We start from the raw sequence: 25,184 nt of genomic DNA on the forward strand, positions 1-25,184 counted from the left end.
TTACCCACTCATTCATTAATGGGCACTTAAGTCACTTCTGTTTCTTGGTTGTTGTAGATAATGCTGTAATAAACATGGCAGAGCAAATACTGCTTTGATATTCTGCTTTTATTTTGTTTGGCTACATATTCAGAAGATGAACGGCTGGATGACATGGTAGATTAATTTTTTGAACAACCTCCATATTATTTTTCATATTGACTGAACCAATTTCACTTCAGTTCAGTTGCTCAGTTGTGTCTGACTCTTTGCAGCTCCATGGACTGCAGCACACCAGGCCTTCATGTCCATCACCAACTCCTGGAGTTTACTCAAACTTATGTCCATTGAGTCATTGATGCCATGCAACCATCTCACCCTCTGCCGTACCCTTCTCCTCTCACCTTCAATACTTCTCAATGAGTCAGTTCTTCACATCAGGTGGCCGAAGTATTGGAGTTTCAGGTTCAGCATCAGTCCTTCCAATGAATATTCAGGACTGATTTCCTTTAGGATTGACTGGTTGGATCTCCTTTCTGTCCAAGGGACTCTCAAGAGTCTTCTCCAGCCCCAAGCATCCAGTATCATGCATCGAACCTAGACTGGCGACTTGTTTCATATATGATATTATTCACGTTTCAATGCCATTCTCCCAAATCATCCCACTCTCTCCCTTTCTCACAGAGTCCTGGGACGACCCAGAGGGATGGTACGGGGAGGGAGGAGGGAGGAGGGTTCAGGATGGGGAACACGTGTGTACCTGTGGCGGATTCATGTTGATATATGGCAAAATCAATACAATATTGTAAAGTTAAAAAATAAAAAAAAAAAATTAAAAAAAAAGAGTCTTCTCCAAAACCACAGTTCAAAAGCATCAATTCTTTGGTGCTCAGCTTTCTTTATAGTCCAACTCTCACATCCATACATGACTACTGGAAAAACCATAGCTTTGACTAAATGGACTTTTTTTGGCAAAGTAATGTCTCTGCTTTTTAATATGCTTTCTAGGCTGGTCCAATTTAAATACCCACTAATGGTGTACAGGTATTCTCTATTTTTCAAATCCTCACGAACACTTGTTATCTTTTGTATTCTTGATTATAGCCATTCTGACATATATGAAGTGATACCTTAGTGTGGTTTTGATTTGCATTTCCTTGATAATTAGTGGTTTTGAGCATCTTTCATGTACCTGTTGGCTCTCATGGAGTAGGAAATGGCAACCCACTCCAGTATTCTTGCCTGGAAAATTCTGTGGACAGAAGAGCCTGGCTGTCCATGGTCCATGTGGTTGCAGAGTCAGACATGACTTAGTGACTGAGCATGCATGCAAGTATGACCATTCCTTCTTTTATTTGCCTGGAATACCATCACCCATCCTTTCACTTTGAACCTATGTGTGTCTTTAGTGCTGAAATGAGTCTCCTGTAAGGCAGCCTATATGTGTCTGTGTGCTAAGTTGCTTAAGTTGAGTGTGACTCTTTGTGACCTCATGAACTGTAGCCTTCCAGGCTTCTCTGTCCATGGGATTTTCCAGGCAAGAATACTGTAGTGGATTTCTGTGTCCTCTTTTAAAGGATCTTCCTGATCCAAGGATCAAACCTTCAACTTTTATGTCAACTGTATTGTCAGATGGATTCTTATCACCACCTGGGAATCCCAGGCAGCATATAATTGGGTCTTACTGATACATATTTTGGTCTATCTAATCACTCTATATCTTTTGATCAGTGAATTTTATTTTATTTATTTTATGTTTTTCTTTTGGCATTGTCCAGTTCCCCAGAGGGCTTGGCAGGTGACACTAGTGGTAAAGAACTCACCTGCCAATGCTGGAGACTAAAAGATGCAGGTTTGATCCCTGGTTGGGGAAGATCTCCTGGAGCAGGGCATGGCAACCCCCTCCAGTATTTTTGCCTAGAGAATGCTATGGACAGAGGGACCTGGTGGGCTATAGTCCATAGGGTTTCAGAGAGTCAGACACAGCTGAAATAGCTATACATGGTATGCACAGTTGCCCAGGGTACAACACTGAATACAACCAGTAAGAACTGGCTACACCCTTGTGTGTTGTTCACCCAACACTTGATTTGGATTCTCCAGGCAAGTAGGGATAGTGTCTTTCTGATAATATCTATTCAATTTTTGCTGCCCTCCATGGTCCTGCTTGTTGTCAGTTTTCAGACAAGGAACTTCTAATATGTAAGCATACTTATACTTTTCCTTTCTTCCAAATGTAATATAATCTTTCAAATTACTTTCCTTCAATCATGCAACATTACATTCAGGTTGTTGATTTTTATATTTTGTGTTGAGTTTTTGGTTTTTGTCTGCAGGTACTTGGTCTGTTAGAAGCTTCTCTACCATTGCTTAAGATCTTCAATTTTCTCTTCAACTGACTTCATTTCATGTAATACTCAATTTTATTTATTTATAAATAAATCATGCATGCAGTTAAAAATAAATCATTGAATGGGGATGTACTTTTTAACCAAATATTTTATTTTTTTGTGTTTAGGTAGAACCAGCTTGTTTTAACCGTTTTATTTTTATATGATTTTTAACCATGTATTGTTTGGAAGAATTACTATCCATATTTTAATTTCCTCCTTTACTGTGTATTTTATGATTTTAGACTAGTGTTTAGATTTAATTTTTGTTTTTTCTCTTGTATAATCTACTTTGCCTGACTTTTATTCCCAATACACATTTCTCACTGTTTTCTAGTTATGATTTATGTATTTGATATAGAAAAAATTAATATTATAGTACAGTCTTTCAAATACTACTTTTATAATTAATGGGAATTCAAAACTTAGATTTCCAAATGTTTAAACTTATTCATATTTCTACTAATTCAACAAACATAAAATGAAGCCTCCCATGTACCAGATAATTTATGAGTTATTATGATAAATAATAATAAATATTTATTTATAATTATAAATAGTAATAAATAAGAAACTAATCTTCATCCTTAAGGACTGGGTCACATGCAAGAAACATTGCAGTAGAATCTGTATAATGCAAAATGTCCTACACTGTTTAGGATTGATAGGTAAAATGTCCTAGTGCCCCATTCAAATTTTATCTTATAGAAAATATTTTATTGTTATTTTTGTTGTTTTAAGCTTTAGATTCATTCAGAAATCCTTCAGTTACTATTTCCCATGGATGCTTTCTTTCTCTTTCTAAAAGAATCCCTGAGAATATCTCATTTATAATCTTTTTGCAAGGATTTTGCACATCAAATAATATATACTCCCATTGTCAGCCTTCAACCCAATTCTGTTTTATACTCACAAAATTACCTTGTGCTGTTCTCACATAGTCTGCAATGATTGAAATGTTGGCAGTTCATTTATTATGATTTTAACACTTTGGAAGAAAAGAAAAGATTTATAAAAGATGTTAGAAGCTCTAGAATGTTAACACTCAAATCTCACTCTGCTTCTAACAAAACTAATATGTGTACACATTTCTGTAAGGTCAACTACAGGACAGTATATATACTCACTGAGAAAGAAATTGAAAATTGTCTCAAACAGCAAAAACCACAGCAATGATACTCTAAGGCCAGTACTCTAAACAGAAATGATCATCAACTAGTTCCAATGAATTCATTTGTCATTTCTTTCACCAAAGAAGGTAGGGACTATTTCTTACATGGCTTTATGCTCTCAGTGCCTAGCTAAGTTTTACTTTCAAAACAGAAGTCAGGAAATATCTGTTGCTATAAAAATGACAGCCTACCATGTTTATCAAAACTGAGCTTGGTAGGAGAGAGTTATGAGTAAATGATATTATTCTTGTCCTCAAGGAATTCACAAAATTGAGAAATATAGACAAATAAGCTAAACATTAATTGTGATTGTATAATTGTAGTCACATAAATGTGACTGATCTGATAAATAGGGTACTATGGGAAAAATTGAGAGATCAACCTTGACCTTTAAAAAGTGGTTTCAACAAATGTAGGTATGAATGAATAAGGAGGAAATTTTTAACTGAATTATAGAGAATGAAGGCCCTATTACACCCTAAACCAATGTATAAATAGCAGAGAATCAGAAAGATCAGGACCTTTTTAGGGCAATTTCAGCAATTTTGTATGTTGGGAAGTCAACTGGCATCAGGTCAGAATGATTTATACATTTTATTCTTTAGGTGGTATGGAAGGATATAGACTACTTGAATTAGGAAGAAAATTCTGAAAGTGTGATGACACTTCTGTTTGCTTACTCAGTACTTATTCCCACCATACCCCTACTTACATCCTGATACAACTCATTTTATTCAGTTATCTACTTTTTATAACATTGTATTTTGACTGAGGGAGTTAAGATTCTAGCAAGAATAAATCTCATTTCTAAATATCCACACTTTTCAAATTTCATATTTTTAATCATCACAGACATGCAATAAGATAGACTTTCAGGATACATTAGGGAAAATAGCTGAAGTGGCTCTCAGTAGGGAGAAACAGGTGAAGCTCCTTTGACTTGGCTCTGCTCAGTACCTCTGGGAATGGAAGATCCAATAGCTCAGCACACCTATAATGCAGTCACAACATTTCATTTGGGGATTATTTCTCTAAACAGTTTACATTAATTGTGTCTCTCTGGGTCATGAACCCATGATTGAAGTCAGTTAACACAAGTATTGCCTTACTGACTGTTTTTTCTTTCCAAAGTAGAAACATGGCCCATGTCAATGTTACACTGAAGGGATCAATTGTAGGAAAGACTTACTCTTTCTTTGTGTATCAAGAAATTTCATAGCCCTTGTTGAGGTGCACAGCCATCTCATAATCATGAAGGGCACCAAAAACAGAAATAATTTGTCATATAGAAGACAGAATGGAAACCAGGATCTTTGAGCAGATGTCAAAGCAAGTGACATTAATTAAGACCATGTTGAGGGTTAGAAACCACTTCCTTCACTTAGAAAAGGGAATATAAACTACTGTTACAGACTATAGATTCTTGTTGGTACTTACCTCCCTTGTTACAATTTTTTTCTTTCTTGTACTATTCAGGTGCATAAGTTTAAGAGGAAGAATCATTTGTTTGACTTAGTAAAGAGCTGAAGATTTGCCAAACAGGACAGTCAAAAGACAAGGAAGGAAGGAAATTAAAGGGGATGGGAAAGGCACTGAACAACTCATTAATACTCCAACTTCACAGGAAAAATAGAATAGGGAATATCTGGTAAGATGCCTCATTTTATCAGTAGTAACAGGGTTAACTAGAAGTTTTAATATATTATCTTTGGTTTTTTTTTTCTGTCTTTTGGATAGGAAAAAATAAAAATAGAATGTGTGCTACAAAATATATTTAGATATAATCTCTTGTAAACAATTTTGTGTTGGTGATATTAGTGAAATAAAAAACCTCCAAATTTGATCAACTTTCTTCTTTTTCTTAGTATATACTTTATTGAAGTATAGTTGACTGACAGTGCTTCAGGTGTGCAGCAAGGTGATTCCGTTATGTATATATACATATATTATTTTTGAAATTATTTTCCATTATAGGTTACTACAAGATATTGACTATAGTTCCTTGTGCTATACAGTAAGTGTTTGTTTCTTCTTGCATATCTATTTTTTAATTAGAAATCTAGCATTCTATTAATAGTAAGTCAAACAAGTAGAATCAAAATGTCATAAAATTTTTAGTTAGGCAAAAATGCATAAATTTTCAAAAGTATACATATAATACATATTATTTACATATATGTATATGAAAGCTTTTCTACTACCCTTGATAAGGGCTTGAGAAAGAACATCAAAAAAAGAAAGAAGATGAGATGGAGAAACTGGAAAGCATAAATTAAATGAAATGGGAGCACTGAATATGAAATAGAGAAAGTGAAACAACCTAGATAAAAATAAAAGATCATCATATAGTCCAGTTGTTTTAAAACATAACTGCTCATTAGAAATATATCTGGTGCTCTGAAGAAAAAAAAAGTAATACCTGGGCATTTGACTTTTTAAAAAAATTCAAGATAATTTGATATGCATCTTGAATTTTAAAAGTGATTGCAGGTTTTTCTATTAAATCCTAGTTTTGGTGATATAGGGTTCTATTATTTTTCCATTGACCAATCATAATACAGTTGTATTAAGTGAGTAATAGTTACATAATCTGGAGAAGGCAATGGCAACCCACTCCAGTACTTTTGCCTGGAAAATCCCATGGACAGAGGAGCCTGGTAGGCTGTAGGCCCTGGGGTCACTGCGAGTCAGACACTACTAAGCGGCTTTGCTTTCACTTTTCACTTTCATGCATTGGGAAAGGAAATGGCAACCCACTCCAGTGTTCTTGTCTGGAGAATCCCAGGGACCAGGGAGCCTGGTGGGCTGCCGTCTATGGGGTTGCACAGAGACGGACACGACTGAAGCGACTTAGCAGCAGCAATTACATAATCACAGTAGTAATAGATGTTTATCAGTTTTCACAATCAATTGCTAGACAAAAAAAAAAGATAATTACAATTGCAAGTCATAATGGGAACATGATTAACCTAAGAATGTAAATAGTTACATACAGTTTGGGAGGTCAAGCAGAGTGATTTGGTAAGTGGAAGTGCATACATGCACATGTCTTCATCTGCCCAGTCTATGTCTGGTGCATTTAATCCATTTACATTTAAGGTAATTATTGATATGTATGGTTCTATTATCATTTTCTTAGTTATTTTGGGTTTATTTTCTGTAGGTCTTTTCCTTCTCTTATGTTTCCTGCCTAGAGAAGCCATTAGCATTTGTTGTAAAGTTAGTATGGTTTTGCTGAATTCTCTTCACTTTTGCTTGTCTGGAAAGCTTTTGATTGCTCCATCTAATCTGAATGAGAGTCTTGCTAGGTAGAGTATTCTTGGTTGTAGATTATTCCCTTTCATTACTTTAAATATAGCACGCCATTCCCTTCTGGCTTATAGAGTTTCTGTTGAGAAATCAGCTGATAGCCTGATGGGAGTTCCCTTTTATGTTATTTATCATTTTCCCCTTGTTGCTTTTAATAAATAATTAGCGTTTTCATACATTTTTAAAACATTCACCCGTATAGAATGTAAAGTATTTCACATTTTTGCCAAACTTTATTAACCAGCAGTTTGCATAAACATTTACAAATAATAAAATTCCTTACTTACATTGATGAGATTGCTCCAATGTAACATATTTTGAATTCTTCAACTTCATATTGACTCATTTATCACCTAAGATTTGAAAATTCTTTGACATTATTGTACTCACCAATACTAATTCTTAATTTTTTTCTTTTTCTTAATTAATTTATTTCTTGTTGAAGTATAATTGGTTTACAGAATTTTGTTGTTTTCTGTCAAACTTCAACATGAATCAGCCATAGGTATACATTATCCCCTCCCTTTTGAAACTCCCTCCCATCTCTAAAATTTATTGTACTCCTTAATATTCATTCAAGGAGCTATAAAGAATCAATCATAAATACATTCAAGAAAAAGTTGACCAATATAGTATTTGCATTTATCAGTATATTTTTATCAGGTCATAATTTGTTTTATCAAACTATGTGCTATAATATTGCTCAGTCTGTAATCTGATAAGAGATTTTATAGTATGGACATAAATCATTATTATACAAGATATCTTGTAATAAGTGTTATAAAATTTGTATTAAGAGTCATGAAAACAGCATCAAAATGATTTTGAGCTGGATCCAAGAAGACTCCATGAAAAGCATTTGGGTTGGCTTCTGAAAAAACTATAAAATCCATCTATTTTATTGTCAGTACCTGTTTACACTGCATTTTAAATTCAACAAGTTGTTACTTCCATATCATAATACTCAGTAGAGTCTATACAGTTTGTTTTTGTTTTTGTTTTACTTCCCTCTTCAAATTCCAATTTTTTCTTATTATTTTCATCAACTATTTAATTTTTTTTTTTTTTTTGTCATGGAATATTTAACAGAGTCAGATAAGCATATTACCTGCCTAGAGGTAATTCATAAATGCTAAGAATAGTCAACAGTGTTGCTTCAACTATTGGCTTAGAAAACTGGCAATTACACCTTAGTTGCCTTAACCCTCTGCCCCCTTTTTATTCTAATTTAATCCAATTTAATAAATACAAATACATATTTATATTCACACACATGCACACACTGGACCACCACGAGACTGTTTATATTTTGTTTTCTAAATTCTAATTTTAAAAATCTTAAATAAATTCCAAATTTATGAATTAAATGTTAGAGTTTGAGAGGGGCTAAGGTCTTACCCAAGACCTCTTCCCTCATCTGATTTTGACTGAACTGAGGATTCAAGTGAATAAAGCAGCTAGATATTTAAATATCAATTTTATTAGTAGAATGTCTAATATTTGGGATTTAAACTAGTTTATAGTTGTGGCAAGTTGCTATATATATATTCCTCTCTATATAAATTTATCCATATATTTCTCCATATGTATATTTCTTTCTATATATAATTCATGTATATATACATTTTAATATATATTAAGGGGGCTTCCCTGGTGGATCAGTGCTAAAGAATTCAACTTCGATGCAGGAGATGCAGGAGAAACGGGTTCAACTCTTGGGTCGGGAAGAACCCCTGGAGGAGGAAATGGCAACCCACTCCAATATTCTTGCCAGGGAATTTGCATGGACAAAGGAGCCTGGTAAGCTGCCGTTCATGGGATCACAAAAAGTTGGACATGACTGAAGAGACTGAGCACATAATAGAGAAAAGTAATAACAGATATATATATATATATATATATATATATATATATATATATCAGATCAGTCACTCAGTTCTGTCCGATTCTTTGCGACCCCATGAATCACAGCACGCCAGGCCTCCCTGTCCATCACCAACTCCCAGAGTTCACTCAGACTCATGCCCATCGAGTCAGTGATGCCATCCAGCCATCTCATCCTCTGTCGTCCCCTTCTCCTCTTGCCCCCAATCCCTCCCAGCATCAGAGTCTTTTCCAATGAGTCAACTCTTCGCATGAGGTGGCCAAAGGACTGGAGTTTCAGTTTAGCATCATTCCTTCCAAAGAAATACCATGGCTGATCTCCTTCAGAATGGACTGGTTGGATCTCCTTGCAGTCCAAGGGACTCTCAAGAGTCTTCTCCAACACCACAGTTCAAAAGCATCAATTCTTCGGCGCTCAGCCTTCTTCACAGTCCAACTCTCACATCCATCCATATATATATGTATATATACATATAATATGCATATGTATAATTCATGTATATATACATCTTAATATATATTAAAGGATTAAAGTGTACAGTTAAATAGATCTGATTTAACTTTAATTTTTTAAATGGCACAACCATGATATAAAACATTTCCATCATCATTTAGAGTAAATCTTCTACCTGTAGTCCTAGGTAACATCTGATCAACTCTCTGTTGCTATAGTTTTGACTTTTCTCAAAATTATACAATTTCTGACCTTTTTGTCTACCTTTTCCTACTAAACATAATGTTTTTGAGATTCATCAAAGCTGGTGTATGTGTCAGTAATTTTTTCTTCTTAATTGCTGAATATTTTGCTCTGTAGATACAATAATATTTTCTTCTCTTTGTATACTTTGATGAACATTGGATTGTATTTAACTTTTTGACTGAATTAAATGAAGCTGATATGAACATTTGAGATTTCTGTAGATTGACATAAATTTTTCATATTGTCTTTGCACACACTGAGGGGTGGTATTCCTGGTTTATATAGTAAGTATATGCCTAATTTCATAAGACATTATCAAAGTGTTTTACAAGCTAGTTGTACCATTTTACATTTCACCAATAGTGTGCACAAATTCACCTCCATGTCCTCAAGTCTTTAAAAATATCTAGTTTTCTGTATCACCCATATATTTATTTTCAAACTTGTTTTCTAATCATTTCAAGTGTCTGTCCTTGATAACTGCATAACAACATAAATCCCCTCCCCCAATATCAATTTTGTCTTTTATTTATGGAACTTCAGTGTCTTTATTATGGAGTAACACACTCAGTGCTAAAGCTGAAACTCTAGTACTTTGGCCACCTCATGTGAAGAGTTGACTCATTGGAAAAGACTCTGATGCTGAGAGGGATTGGGGACAGGAGGAAAAGGGGACGACAGAGGATGAGATGGCTGGATGGCATCACTGACTAGATGGACGTGAGTTTGAGTGAACTCTGGGAGATGGTGATGGACAGGGAGGCCTGGCGTGCTGCGATTCATAGAGTCACAAAGGATTGAACCCAGGTCTCACACATTGCAGGTGGAGTTTTTACCACAAGGGAAGCCCATGAAGACCAGTGACTGCATTCATATCCTGTGTCTAATATGAGGAAAAATGGAAGTATGTGATATGAACAGTACTGGCTATATTACAATTAAAGCAGTTTTATCTGATTGCTTTTACAACCTTTTCATTTAAGTTTTGTTTTATTTGTATTTAATTTTAATCTATAGAGGAACCATTTTAAATAAGTGACTGAAAAAAATCAACAAATAGGAAATACTGTATTGGTCCAAGGTAGCAATGTTTACATTTTGAATTTAAGCATCAATAAATAACTGTCAACAGAGAGTTTAAATTTGTAGACTTCCAAGCTCCAATACTTTGGTCACCTGATGCAAAGCTCCACTCAGTTGAAAAGACTGTGATGCTGGGAAAGATTGAAGGCAAAAGGAGAAGGAGACAGTAGAGGATGACATGGTTGGATGGCATCACTGACTCAGTGAAGATGAGTTTGAGCAAACTCTGGGAAGTAGTGAAGGACAGGGAAGCCTGGCATGCTGCAGTTCATGGGGTCGCAAAGAGTCGGACATGACTTGCTAAGTCACTTCAGTCGTGTCCGACTCTGTGTGACCCCATAGACGGCAGCCCACCAGGCTCCTCTGTCCATGGGATTCTCCAGGCAAGAACATTGGAGTGGGTTGCCATTTCCTCCTCCAATGCATGAAAGTGAAAAGTCAAAGTGAAGTCGCTCAGTCGTGTCCAACTCTTAGCAACCCCATGGACTGCAGCCTACCAGGCTCCTCCGTCCATGGGATTTTCCAGGCAAGAGTACTGGAGTGGGGTACCATTGCAAAACACACACACACACACACACACACAACAAAGCTATAAACAATTTTTTTCAAAGTAAAAAACAAATAAATAGAATAATAAAACCCAGATAAACAACAACAACAAAATATATTTTATTGCCCAAAATATCAGGGCAAAAACTGATTTATGAAAGAATTTAAGAAGGTGTCTTAGTGGTAAAGAATAAGCCAATTATACTTCTTGTCCCATCCAACTGGCTACTCATGAAACATTAAAATCAAATCACTTTGGGCAAGTGCTTCATAATGGATTAACTTGTGCATGATGTAATCAAGCTTTAGAATAATATTACAAATGCCAAACAGGACTTTCAACCAGCAACATTAAGACCCTTTGCCAGCTGAATCCATTACTGTAGAGAGAAATCCTTCAGGCAATGTTAGGTCACTGATTATAGCAATTTATTTCTCATTAGCTTATAACAACCTGACCTCTTCATCTGTTTCTGCTCTATGAAGTTGCACTTCAGAATTTATATATACAAACTCATAAGGAAACATTTTATTACTATGACTTTAACTTAAAAATGAGTATTCATTAGAATTCTAGTTAGGAACGCTGACATATTGGCTCTCCTAGTTGGAATTTCACAAGATACTGCTATTCTGTATAACAAAGAAAATTATACTCACACTTATAGAAGTGTATAATTGTAGCACTCATCAAAGTATATTCAAAATATTTAATATTGATAGAAAATTCAGCCTCATTCAATACAATTCTAGAGATACAGAGCAAAATTTAAAATCCTTATGCCATTTAAAAAGTTTCAAAAGTATATGCAAAGCATTCTAAGTCATCATTAAAATTTAGCATAACTGTCATTAAAACCAAGTAACTGTTATTTACCTGTCTGTCTGTTTGTCTATATATTATCTTACAGATCTGAGGACCAGAACTCTGACCTCCATTTCACTGAGCTAATGTCAAGGTGTTGGGAGGACTACCTCTCTCTCAAGGCTTTAGATTAGAATTCATTTTATTGCCTTTTTTTTTATCTTCTCCAGATGCATTCATTGGATCATTTACCTTCTTTCTTCCTCAAAGCCATCAGCATAGCATCTTGCTCCAATCATCACATTGCCACCTTTTCACTCTATGGTTTTTTCCTTCTTCTTTTCCCCATTTTTGTGGGATTTTTTCTAAACATTGAAAGAATGAGGAACACTAGAACAGAAATATAAGAAATTTAAAGGATGACTCAAAGATAAAGCAATCTCTGAATCTGGCTTAAAATTTCCAGTTAAATATTTCAACACTCCCTCTGTTATGTGCCCAGGGCTTCCCTGGTGGATCAGTGGTAAAGAATCCACCTGGCAGTGCAAGAGGCATGGGTTCAATCCCTTGATCATGAAGAGCCCCTGGAGAAGGAAATAGCAACAACTCAATATTCTTGCCTGGGAAATCCAAAGGACAGAGGAGCCTGAGTTAAACATGAGTTAGCAACTAGACAGCAATTATCTGCCTATTGTTTTTTTTTTTCCAAATTCTGTGGGCATGAATTATGTTTGAGCATACTGAACCATGATTTTGTCATATTCTTACCACTGTATCAAGCAGTAGGGTACTAAATCACCAGTCCTAGAAATATATAGCCTAGGGGTTTACAAAAGGAAAGTGGAATTCCTATTATCAGAATAAGAAATGCTCAGTACAGAGTCAACTCTAAGCTGATGTGCATTAGGCATCTTGTGTCTAATAATAATAACTAATGACAATGATTAAAAATTGTATATAATAATAGAGCTCTTGACTTATGAATAGATTCAGCAGTCAAACAAAGTGGTTCTATCATGTTTTTCTATCCTGGATACTGCCACTGTAAAATGTCATTTATCTCACTTGAATAACTAACATTTTATCTGAATCATTTCACATCATGTCCTATCTATTGCAAAACATCCTCCATGTCAATTCAAAGTTACAGATTAATGTTTCTTTTTTTCTTTTCATGGAATTTCTAAATTATGTTCTTTAAGTTTGAAAAGATCAGAGACATTCATGTATTTTAAGGAATGGGAGGTTGCTGTAAGTTAAAAGAGTCAATTAAGAAAATGTAGTAAACAGGCTTGGTAAATAGCCAGGAAGATGCACTTTGCCTTTAGTGATACAGTTATCTTGCTGCCTCTTCAGAAATGATATTTATTTTTGTAATTTTTAACTGTGTTGACAATTTTCTTGATGAGAGTCTTTGGATCAAGTACTCAATCCCTTCTTGGCCATAATATTCATAAAAACAGTGACTGTCAATCCAGTATAGCATTATATATCGCTAAAAAACAGATGAGGAAACAGTAGAAACAGTGTCAGACTTTATTTTGGGGCTCCAAAATCACTGCAGATGGTGACTGCAGCCATGAAATTAAAAGACGCTTACTCCTTGGAAGGAAAGTTATGACAAACCTAGATAGCATATTCAAAAGCAGAGACATTACTTTGCCAACAAAGGTCCGTCTAGTCAAGGCTATGGTTTTTCCAGTGGTCATGTATGGATGTGAGAGTTGGACTGTGAAGAAAGCTGAGCGCCAAAGAATTGATGCTTTTGAATTGTGGTGTTGGGGAAGACTCTTGAGAGACCCTTGGACTGCAAGGAGATCCAACCAGTCTATTCTGAAGAAGATCAGCCCTGGGTGTTCTTTGGAAGGAATGATGCTAAAGCTGAAACTCCAGTACTTTGGCCACTTCATGCAAAGAGTTGACTCATTGGAAAAGACTCTGATGTTGGGAGGGAATGGGGGCAGGAGGAGAAGGGGACGACAGAGGATGAGATGGCTGGATGGCATCACTGACTCGATGGACATGAGTCTGAGTGAACTCCGGGAGTTGGTGATGGACAGGGAGGCCTGGCGTGCTGCGATTCATGGGGTCGCAAAGAGTCGGACACGACTGAGAGACTGAACTGAACTGAACTGAATACTTGATAAGCTATGCATTTAGTTTTGCACTATCAAAATAAAGGATGAAGGATAGATTTAGAGGAAAATATAAAGATAGGTTATTTTACTCAGTATAAATGATATTTCTTACTCAAAAGGCCAGACAGAATCAAGAGTAGAAAGAAAAGCAACAAGCATAATTAAAACTATTAATCACAGTCACATCTTTTTCAATGCATGCCAAGTTATCACACAACTTGGCTTGTGTTATAGTGAAATTCATGGGAAGCTATGAATGGTAAAGAAAGTTCAAATAAACATAATTACTACCTCTGAGAAAATAATAGGGCTAATTGAAGATAGTGTATATTTACAGATATATAAGGGAAAGAAAAACATTTTTGAAATTAAGAACTGAAATTGTAGGGGAAAAGTATATGATATTCTAGAATACATAGAGAACAAGGTGTATATTTGTGAATTTATTCAATTATTTTGGAAAGAAAAATTTCTGCTATAATTAAAACAGAGAACAGAAATAAAATGGACTAGGATAAACTTGGAATGAAAAATATAAATGCTAAAAATGGAGCAAAGTGAAAATACACTAAGAAAAATAAAAGGAAACTTTAAACTCAAATAAATTATAATTCAGTCAAAAAGTTAACAAAGATATTCTCATATGTTGGTTTTTACTTCATTGAGTGGTGGTTAATAGATTGAAAAAAATCAGAGTATATTTTAAATTTAATGAGTTTTAAAAAAAGGTAATACAAACACATAGAAATATAAAATGCAGCAGATTATTTATATTGGATAAAAGATAAACATTATGTGAAAAATCTAGTTATAAATTAAAAAACAAACAAACAAACAAACACAAAAGGCATTACATTTAGTATTTCAGTTTCCTAGGGCTGCAGTGACATTACTACAGACTTCGTAGCTCAACTGTAGCAACTGTAATTTATTCACCCACAGAAGGACTGAGTAGTGAAACCTGAAATAGGTAATGGCGGGCCCTTTGACACACTCCTTTGGAGCACTTTAGAGAAAATTCCCCCATTGTATTTTTGTAGCTTCTGATGTATCCCAGAATGTGTGTCCTCTAATTCTAGGCTATTAGTCATTTTATTCCAGTCTCTGCCTCCATCTTAACATGGTCATTTATCTATGTATGTCTCAGGTTTTGTTCCCTTCTTAGGGACACCCGTTGCTCTTATAAGGACCATGTGAATCCAATATAATCTAAAACTTAACAACATTGTAAAGATCTTTCCATCTGAGGTTGAACACTGAAGTTCTGGATAGGCATGAATTTGTGGAGAACAGTATTGTGGAGAATCTAGTACAGGAGGAATACAAAAATTCATCAACTATACAAGAGAAAAATAAGGTGAGACAAGAGGAGATGAAATATAGACTGGCAGAATTCAAGAAAGAAAAAAAAAATTCAAGAGCAGGAATCTTTTTCACAGCAAGCACAAATTAGAATAGACAATGTTGAAACAGTCATGGACATGAAATAAATGAGATAAAAACAAATGAGAAAGTAAATTCAGTTCAGTTAAGTTCAGTCACTCAGTCGTGTCTGACTCTTTGCGACCCCATGAATCACAGCACGCCAGGCCTCCCTGCCCATCACCAACTCCTGGAGTTCACCCAAACTCATGTACATTGAGTCGGTGATCCCATTCTGCCATCTCATACTCTGTCGTTCCCTTCTCCTCCTGCCCCCAATACCTCCCAGCATCGGAGTCTTTTCCAATGAGCCAACTCTTTGCATGAGGTGGCCAAAGTATTGGAGTTTCAGCTTTAGCATTAGTCCTTCCAAAGAACACCCAGGAATGATCTCCTTTATGATTGATTGGTTGGATCTCGTTGCAGTCCAGGGGTCTCTCAAGAGTCTTCTCCAACACCACAATTCAAAAGCATCAGTTCTTCGGTGCTCAGCTTTCTTCACAGTCCAACTCTCACCCATACATAACCACTGGAAAAACCATAGCCTTGACTAGACGAACCTTTGTTGGCAAAGTAATATCTCTGCTTTTGAATATGCTATCTAGGTTGGTCATAACTTTCTTTCCAAGGAGTAAGCGTCTTTTAATTTCATGGCTACAGTCACCATCTGCAGTGATTTTGAGGCCCCCAAAAATAAAGTCTAACACTGTTTCCACTGTTTCCCCATCTATTTCCCATGAAGTGATGGGACAAGATGCCGTGATCTTCATTTTCTGAATGGTGAGCTTTAAGCCAACTTTTTCACTCTCCTCTTTCACTTTCATCAAGAGGTTTTTTGGTTCCTCTTCACTTTCTGCCATAAGGGTGGTGTCATCTGCATATCTGGGGTTATTGATATTTCTCCCAGCAATCTTGATTCCAGCATGTGCTTCTTCCAGCCCAGCTGGTTTCTCATGATGTACTCTGCATATAAGTTAAATAAGCAGGGTGACAATGTACAGCCTTGAAGTACTCCTTTTCCTAATTGGAACCAGTCTGTTGTTCCATGTCCAGTTCTAACTGTTGCTTCCTGACCTGAATATAGGTTTCTCAAGAGGCAGGTCAGGTGGTCTGGTATTTCCATGTCTTTCAGAATTTTCCACAGTTTATTGTGATCCACATAGTCAAAGGCTTTGGCATAGTCAATAAAGCAGAAATGTATGTTTTTCTGGAACTCTTCTGCTTTTTCAATGATCCAGAGGATGTTGGGAATTTGATCTCTGGTTCCTCTGCCTTTTCTAAAACTAGCTTGAACATCTTGAAGTTCATGGTTCACCTACTGCTGAAGCCTGGCTTGGAGAATTTTGAGCATTAATTTAGTAGTGTGCGAGATGAGTGCAATTGTGTGGTAGTTTGAGCATTCTTTGGCATTGCCTTTCTTTGGGATTGGAATGAAAACTGACCTTTTCAGTCCTGTGGCCACTGCTGAGTTTTCCAGATTTGTTGGCATATTGAGTACTGCACTTTCACAGCATCATCTTTCAGGATTTGAAATAGCTCGACTGGAATTCCCTCACCTCCACTAGCTTTGTTGGTAGTGATGCTTTCTAAGGCCCACTTGACTTCACATTCCAGAATGTCTGGCTCTAGGTGAGTGATCACACCATTGTGATTATCTAAGTCATGAAGATCTTTTTTGTACAGTTCTTCTGTGTATTCTTGCCATCTCTTCTTAATATCTTCTGCTTCTGTTAGGTCCATACCATTTCTGTCCTTTATCGAGCCCATCTTTGCATGAAATGTTCCCTTGGTATCTCTGATTTTCTTGAAGAGATCCCTAGTCTTTTCCATTATGTTGTTTTCCTCTATTTCTTTGCATTGATCACTGAGGAAGGCTTTCTTATCTCTCCTTGCTATTCTTTGGAATTATGCATTCAGATGTGTATATCTTTCCTTCTCTCCTTTGCTTTTCACTTCTCTTCTTTTCATAGCTATTTGTAAGGCCTCCCCAGACAGCCATTTTGCTTTTTTGCATTTCTTTTCCATGGGGATGGTCTTGATCCCTGTCTCCTGTACAGTGTCACTAATCTTGGTCCATAGTTCATCAGGCAATCTATGTATCAGATCTAGTCCCTTAAATATGTTTCTCACTTCCACTGTATAATCATAAGGGGTTTGGTTTAGATTGTACCTGAATGGTCTAGTGGTTTTCCCTACTTTCTTTAATTTAAGTCTGAATTTGGCAATAAGGAGATCATGTTCTGAGCCACAGTCAGCTTCCGGTCTTGTTTTTGCTGACTGTATAGAGCTTCTCCATCTTTGGCTGCAAAGAATATAATCAATATGATTTTGGTGCTGACCATCTGGTGATGTCCATGTGTAAAGTCTTCTCTTGTGTTGTTGGAAGAGCGTGTTTGTTATGACCAGTGCATTTTCTTGGGAAAACTCTATTAGTCTTTGCCCTGCTGCATTCTGTATTCCAAGGCCAAATTTGCCTGTTACCCCAGGTGTTTTTTGACTTCCTACTTTTGCATTACAGTCCCCTATAATGAAAAGGACATCTTTTTTCGGTGTTAGTTCTAAAAGATCTTGTATGTCTTCATAGAACCGTTCAACTTCAGCTTCTTCAGTGTTACTGGTTGGGGCATACACTTGGATTACTGTGATATGGAATGGTTTGTCTTGGAAACGAACAGAGATCATTTTGTCGTTTTTGAGATTGCATCTAAGTACTGCATTTTGGACTCTTTTGTTGACCATGATGGCTATTCCATTTCTTCTAAGGGATTCCTGCCCACAGTAGTAGATATAATGGTCATCTCAGTTAAACTCACCCATTCCAGTCCATTTTAGTTCGCTGGTTCCTAGAATGTTGAAGTTCACTCTTGCCATCTCCTCTTTGACTACTTGCAATTTGCCTTGATTCATGGACCTAACATTCCAGGTTCCTATGCAGTATTGCTCTTTACAACATCAGACCTTGCTTCTATCACCAGTCACATCCACAACTGGGTATTTTTTTACTTTGGCTCCATCCCTTCATTCTTTCTGGAGTTATTTCTCTACTGATCTCCAGTGCCATATTGGGCACCTACCGACCTGGGGAGTTCCTCTTTCAGTGTCCTATAACTTCGCATTTTCATACTGTTCATGAGGTTCTCAAGGTGAGAATACTGAAGTCGTTTGCCATTCCCTTCTCCAGTGGACCACATTCTTTCAGACCTCTCCACCATTATCTACTCATCTCGTGTGGGCCACATGGCATGGCTTAGTTTCATTGAGTTAGACAAGGCTATGGTCCATGTGATTAGATTAACTAGTTTTCCGTAATTGGTTTTCTGTGATTATGGTTTGTGTGTCTGCCCTCTGATGCCTCTCACAATACCTACCATCTTACTTGGGTTTCTCTTACCTTGGACATAGGGTATCACTTCATGGCTGCTCCAGCAAAGCACAGTCTCTGCTCCTTACCTTGGCTAAGGGGTATCTCCTCACAGCTGCCCCTCCTGACCTTGAACATGGAGTAGCTCCTCTCAGCCCTTCTGCACCCACATAACCACCACTCCTTGGATGTGGGGTTGAAAGTAAATTAAAAATTATTAAAGATTTCAAATTTCTTTATAGGATTTTAAACACTAGAAGGCAGTAGAGTCTTATTTTTAAAACACTGAATGAAAAAAAAAAGTGTTACTGAAATTTTCCATATTGCCTATTATTGTTGACATGCAAGAACTCATGGGATTTGGCTTCTCTGAGTCCTTCATTAAGAAACTACAATTGGACCAACTTGAGTCTACCAAGAAATACATAGAAAAATTGTACCAAATTATCAATGATGAAACCACTCAGTTTCAGGGAAACAAGTCATCAGGTGGTGAGGAAACTCAGGTAGCCCCGTGGAGAGGCCCAGGAGAATAAGCCAACAACTAATACCAACTTGGCAAAACATGTGAATGAGTTATCTTGGAAGGGAGTCCTCCAGCTCCAGGAAAGCATTCTAAGGAACATATCCTGACTGACATGAGTGCAACCTCTTAAAAAGCTGGAGTTGAATTATCCAGCCAAGTTAGTCATGATTTCCTGATCCTCAGTAACTGTTAGAGGGTTGTGTACAACTGGTGTAGTTCTGATTGGGCAGAAGACTATGCATGTTATAAATCATTAAAATGTAGACTTTACAAAAGTAGGAATAGCAGTGAGTAAATAAAAACACTACCTATTTGCTTAACCTTTCTCTACTAAGAATCTTTGAGCCTTTGAATAAGATAGGAACCCCCTTGCCCTCAATGACTCAGGCAAAAATCCACTGCATCGTAAAGAAGAATAGAAATAGGTATCTTTTGTAGAGGAGGAGTAAGCAGCATTTGTGAATACAGTCTCCTCACTAATTTAGATCAGAAGTCAGCCCCTGGCCACCCAAGAGGTATGAAAGGATCTGATTCTTTCCCTAGGACACTCCAAATACACAATGCACATTTCTGTTTTCACGAGAGAGGAGTCACAGAGAAGGTCCCTATTACTGAGGCCAATGTAGGACCAGGAAACACAAGTCCTACTTCTCCCTATTAATAACATAATAGCCAGGAAATCTGATATATCTACAAAAAAAATACAGAAAATTTCCTGGAATTTTCCTAAAACATGAAACTGTAATACCCACAAAAGAAACCTATAAAATGACACATACTATAAATTGTTTTAGTTTGTATTAACCAGTGTAATTGCAGCAAAATAAGTTAGTAATTACAGTCTCAAAAATTTGTTCTAACTTGGGTTTAAAATTCTAGATAATTATTGGCATAGGTGATCAAATTAAAACTAAAAATGTATACCTGTGGTGGATTCATTTCGATATTTGGCAAAACTAATACAATTTTGTAAAGTTTAAAAATAAAATAAAATTTAAAAAAAAGAAATAATCTTGAACACAAGTAAAAAAAAAACTAAAAATGTAGAATAACAATTAATTCATGTTAGATCTATAAATTAAATCAATGGTCAGACAGACTAATTAAAACATGCTAATAAAAAGCACAAAAATTAATTATTGTGAAAATATAAAATGTGTAAAAATTTATAAAAATATTTCTACTCTAATTTTGATTATTTATTTTACACTATTTGTTTTAGGTTTATATTGCTCTTTATCCAGCATGTGAACTTAAAAATAATGTGTACTCTTCTATTGTTTGATGAAGTATCCTATAAATGCTAATTAGTTCAAATTAACTGAGGTGCTGTTCAGTTCAACTATGTCCTTACTGTTTTTTTTTTTTTTTTGGCCTGTGAAATGTGTCAATTACCGATAGAGAGGTATTGAAATACCTAACTAATATAAATATCAGGTTTTTCCATATATTATCTCATGTTTCACATTCTCTTGTTAGGTGTTTGGAGATTAAACCCTATATCATTATGTAATGCTTTTTTTTTTTATCCCTGATAATTGCTCTTGCTTTGTAGTCTTTCTGTGAAATTAATATAGCTACCTAAGGTTATTTTTGGTTTTGTTTTTTGTTAATGTTATCATGGTATATTTTCCTCTGTCCCCTTACTTTTAATCTAAATGTTTTCTGTGTTTAGTCTTTTTTAGATAATATATATTTGGATTTTTTTAATTGTTTCAGACAGTCTCTGTATTTTAATTGGTATATTTAGACCAGTCATACTTTAAGTGATTGGTGATATAATTGGATTAATATCTAATGTACTTGTAACTATTTTCTATTCCATGCTCTATGTCCTTGTTTCTTTTTTTTTCTCCCTAATCTTTTTCTGGCTTCTCTGGTTTTAACTGAGAATTTTATATGATTCAATTTTCTCTCATTTGTTATCGTATCAGTTAAATTTATTTTTAATCTACTTATTGCCATAGTTTGCAGTGTACTTTTATAACGAATCTAAGTCCATTTTCAAACAATACTATATGCTATTTTATGTGTATTTCAGGTGCCTTATAATAAGAAATGCCAAATTACTAGAAATTAATGAAATTAATCAATGAAACCACAAACTTGTTCTGGGAAATATAAATAAAATGGATAAAATTCTATCTAGGCTAAGCATGAAAAAAAAGGTAGATGCAAATTACCAATACTCAGATTAAATAGATAATCAGTACTGATCTCTTAAACATTAAAAATATAATAAGGGAATGTAATGACCACTTTATGCCTACAGATTTGATAACCTAGTGGAAATGGAACAATTCCTTAAAAGATATAATCTACAAAACACAAACATGGAGAAGTAGATAGTCTGAATAGATTTTTGATATTAAAGAATTTAAACCAGTAATCAATAAACAACCAAACAAGGAAGCACTAGGCAAGATGGTTTTTTCACTACTGAATTCTACATATTATTTAAGCAGAAACAGAAGTCCACTCTCATTAGCTTATTTTGTGAGTCCAGTGTGACAGTAATAAGAAACCAAATAAAGTTACTAAAATAAAGGACGACTACTTATCAGTATTGCACACAAATGTAGATGCAAACATTTTAAACAAGATATTAGTGAAATATATCTAAAAATGCATAAAATAATTGCACATCACAATGAAGTGCGATTTATTCTAAGTATATACAACTTCTTTAATGTTTGAAAATCATTTCATGTATTCTATGTCATCAACAGGCTAAATATGAAACATCTTTTGATTATATAAATAGAAAAAAGAAAATAATATTTGACAAAAGCAAACATACATACAAGTAAAACATTTAGCAAGCTAGGAATTGATTGGGAAATTCTTCAATTAAATAGATCTACAAAAGTAACATCATACTTAATGGTGAGAAACTATGACTTCTCCTTATGATTAAGAATCAGAGAAGTCCCTCTTACAGACCCTATTCAATATGAACTAGAATCATAGCTAATTTATAACTCCAGAAAGAAAGAAGAGACAGAACCAAAGAAAAACAATACCCAGTTGTGGATGTGACAGGTGATGGAAGTAAAGTTCAATGCTGTAAAAGCAATATTGCATAGGAACCTGGCATGTTAGGTCCATGATCAAGGCAAATTGGAAGTGGTCAAACAGGAGATGACAAGAGTGAACATTGAAATTTTAGGAATCAGCGAACTAAAATGGACTGGAATGGGTGAATTTAACTCAGATGACCAATATGTCTACTATTGTGGGCAGGAATCCCTTAGAAGAAATGGAATAGCCATCATAGTCAACAAAAGAGTCCAAAAAGCAGTACTTGGGTGCAATCTCAAAAATGACAAAATGATCCATTCATTTCCAAGGGAAACCATTCAATATCACAGGAATCCAAGTCTATGCCCCAACAAGCAACGCTTAAGAAGTTGAAGTTGAATGGTTCTATGAAGACTTACAAGACCTTCTAGAACTAACACCCCAAAGTGAAAGTGAAAGAAAGTGAAAGTGAAGTTGCTCAGTCGTGTCTGACTCTTTGCGACCCCATGGATTGTAGCCTACCAGGCTTCTCCGTCCATGGGATTTTCCAGGCAAGAATACTGGCGTGGGTTGCCATTTCCTTCTCCAGGGCATCTTCCCCACCCAGGGATTGAAACCGGGTCTAACACCCCCAAAAGATGTCTTTTTCATTATAGAGAACTGGAAGGCAGAAGGAAGAAGTCAAGAGATACCTGGAGTAACAGGCAAATTTGGCCTTGGAATACAGAATGAAGCATGGCAAAGCCTAATAGAGTTTTGCCAAAAGAACGCACTAGTCATAGCAAACACCCTCTTCACACAACACAAGAGAAAACTCTACAACTGGACATCATCAGATGATCAATATCAAAATCACATTGATTATACTTTTTACAGGCAAAGATGGAGAAACTCTATACAGTCAGCAAAAACAAGACCGGGAGAAGACTGTGGCTCAGATTATGAACTCCTTATTGCCAAATTCAGACTTAAATTGAAGAAATTAGGGAAAGCCATCAACCAAATTCATTATGGTTATTCAGTGGAAGTGAGAAATAGATTTGAGGGACTAGATCGGATAGAGTACCTGGTGAACTATAGGTTCATGAACTATAGGTATATGAACTGAGGTTCATAACCCTGTACAGGAGGTACAGATCAAGACTATCCCCAAGAAAAAGAAATACAAAAAGGCAAAATGGCTGTCTGAGGAGGCCTTACAAATAGCCGTGAAAAGAAGAGAAGTGAAAGGCAAAGGAGAAAATAAAAGTTATACCCATTTGAATGTGGAGTTCCAAAGAATAGCAAGGAGAGATAAGAAAGCCTTCCTCAGTGATCACTGAAAAAATAGAGGAAAACAATAGAATGGAAAAGATTAGAGATTCCTTGAAGAATATTAAAGATACCAAGGTAATATTTCATGCAAAGATGGGCACAGTAAAGGACAAAAATAGTATGGACCTAACCAAAGCAGAAGATATTAAGAAGTGGTGGCAAGAATACACAGAAGAACTATACAAAAAAGATCTTCACAACCCAGATAATCACGAACCTGTGATTACTTATCTAGAGCCAGACATCCTATGCAAATTCAAGTGGGACTTAGGAAGCTCCATTGCAAACAAAGCTAGTGGAGGTGATGGAATTCCAGTTGAGCTATTTCAAATCCTAAAAGATAATGCTGTGAAAGTGCTACACTCAATATGCCAGCAAATTTGGAAAACTCAGCAGTGGCCACAGGACTGGAAAATGTCAGTTTTTTTTTTTTTTTTTTTTCCAATCCCAAAGAAAGGCAATGCCAAAGAATGCTCAAACTACTGCACAATTGCACTCATCTCACAGGCTAGCAAAGTATAGCTCAAAATTCCAAGCCAGGCTTCAACAGTACATCAACTGTGAACTTCCAGGTGTTCAAGCTGGATTTAGAAAAGGTAGAGGAGCCAGAGATCAAATTGCCAACATCCCCTGGACCATCAAAAAATGATCGTGGCATCTGGTCCCAACAAGGTCAGTCTAGTTAAAGCTCTAGTTTTTCCAGGAGTCATATATGGATGTGAGAGTTGGACTATAAGGAATGCTGAGCGTGGAAGAATTGATGCTTTTGTACTGTGGTGTTAGAGAAGACTCTTGAGTATCCCTTACACTGCAAGGAGATCCAACCATTCCAAGGAAATCAGCCCTGAATATTCAGTGGAAGATTAGATCAAATTGCCAACATCAGCTGGTTCATTGAAAAAGCAAGAGAGTTCCAGAAAAACATCTATTTCTGTTTTATTAACTATGTCAAGTCCTTTGAATGTGTGGATCACCACAAACTGTGGAAAATTCTTAAAAAGATGGGAATAGCAGACCACCTCAGCTGCCTCTTAGAAATCTGTATGCAGTCAAGAAACAACAGTTAGAACTGGACATGGAACAACAGACTGGTTCCAAATAGGAAAAGGAGTATGTCAAGGTTGCATATTGTCACCCTGCTTATTTAACTTATATACAGAGTGCATCATGAGAAATGCTGGGCTGCATGAAGCACAAGCTGGAATCAAGATGGCTGGGAGAAACATCAATAACCTCAGATATGCAGATAGTATCACCCTTATGGCAGAAAGTGAAGAAGAACTAAAGGGTCTCTTGATGAAAGTGAAAGAAGAAAGTGAAAACGTTGGCTTAAAGCTCAACATTCAGAAAACTAAGATCATGGCAAGTGGTCCCATTACTTCATGGCAAATAGATGGGGAAAAATTGGAAACAGTGAGAGACTTTAATTTTTTGGCGTCCAAAATCACTGCAAATGGTGACTGCAGCCATGAAATTAAAAGACGCTTGCTCCTTGGAAGAAAAGTTTTGACCAACCTAGACGGTATATTGA

This window comes from Bos indicus, chromosome 2 (assembly GCF_029378745.1).
Source record: "Bos indicus isolate NIAB-ARS_2022 breed Sahiwal x Tharparkar chromosome 2, NIAB-ARS_B.indTharparkar_mat_pri_1.0, whole genome shotgun sequence".
NCBI classification, from domain to species: Eukaryota; Metazoa; Chordata; class Mammalia; order Artiodactyla; family Bovidae; genus Bos; species Bos indicus.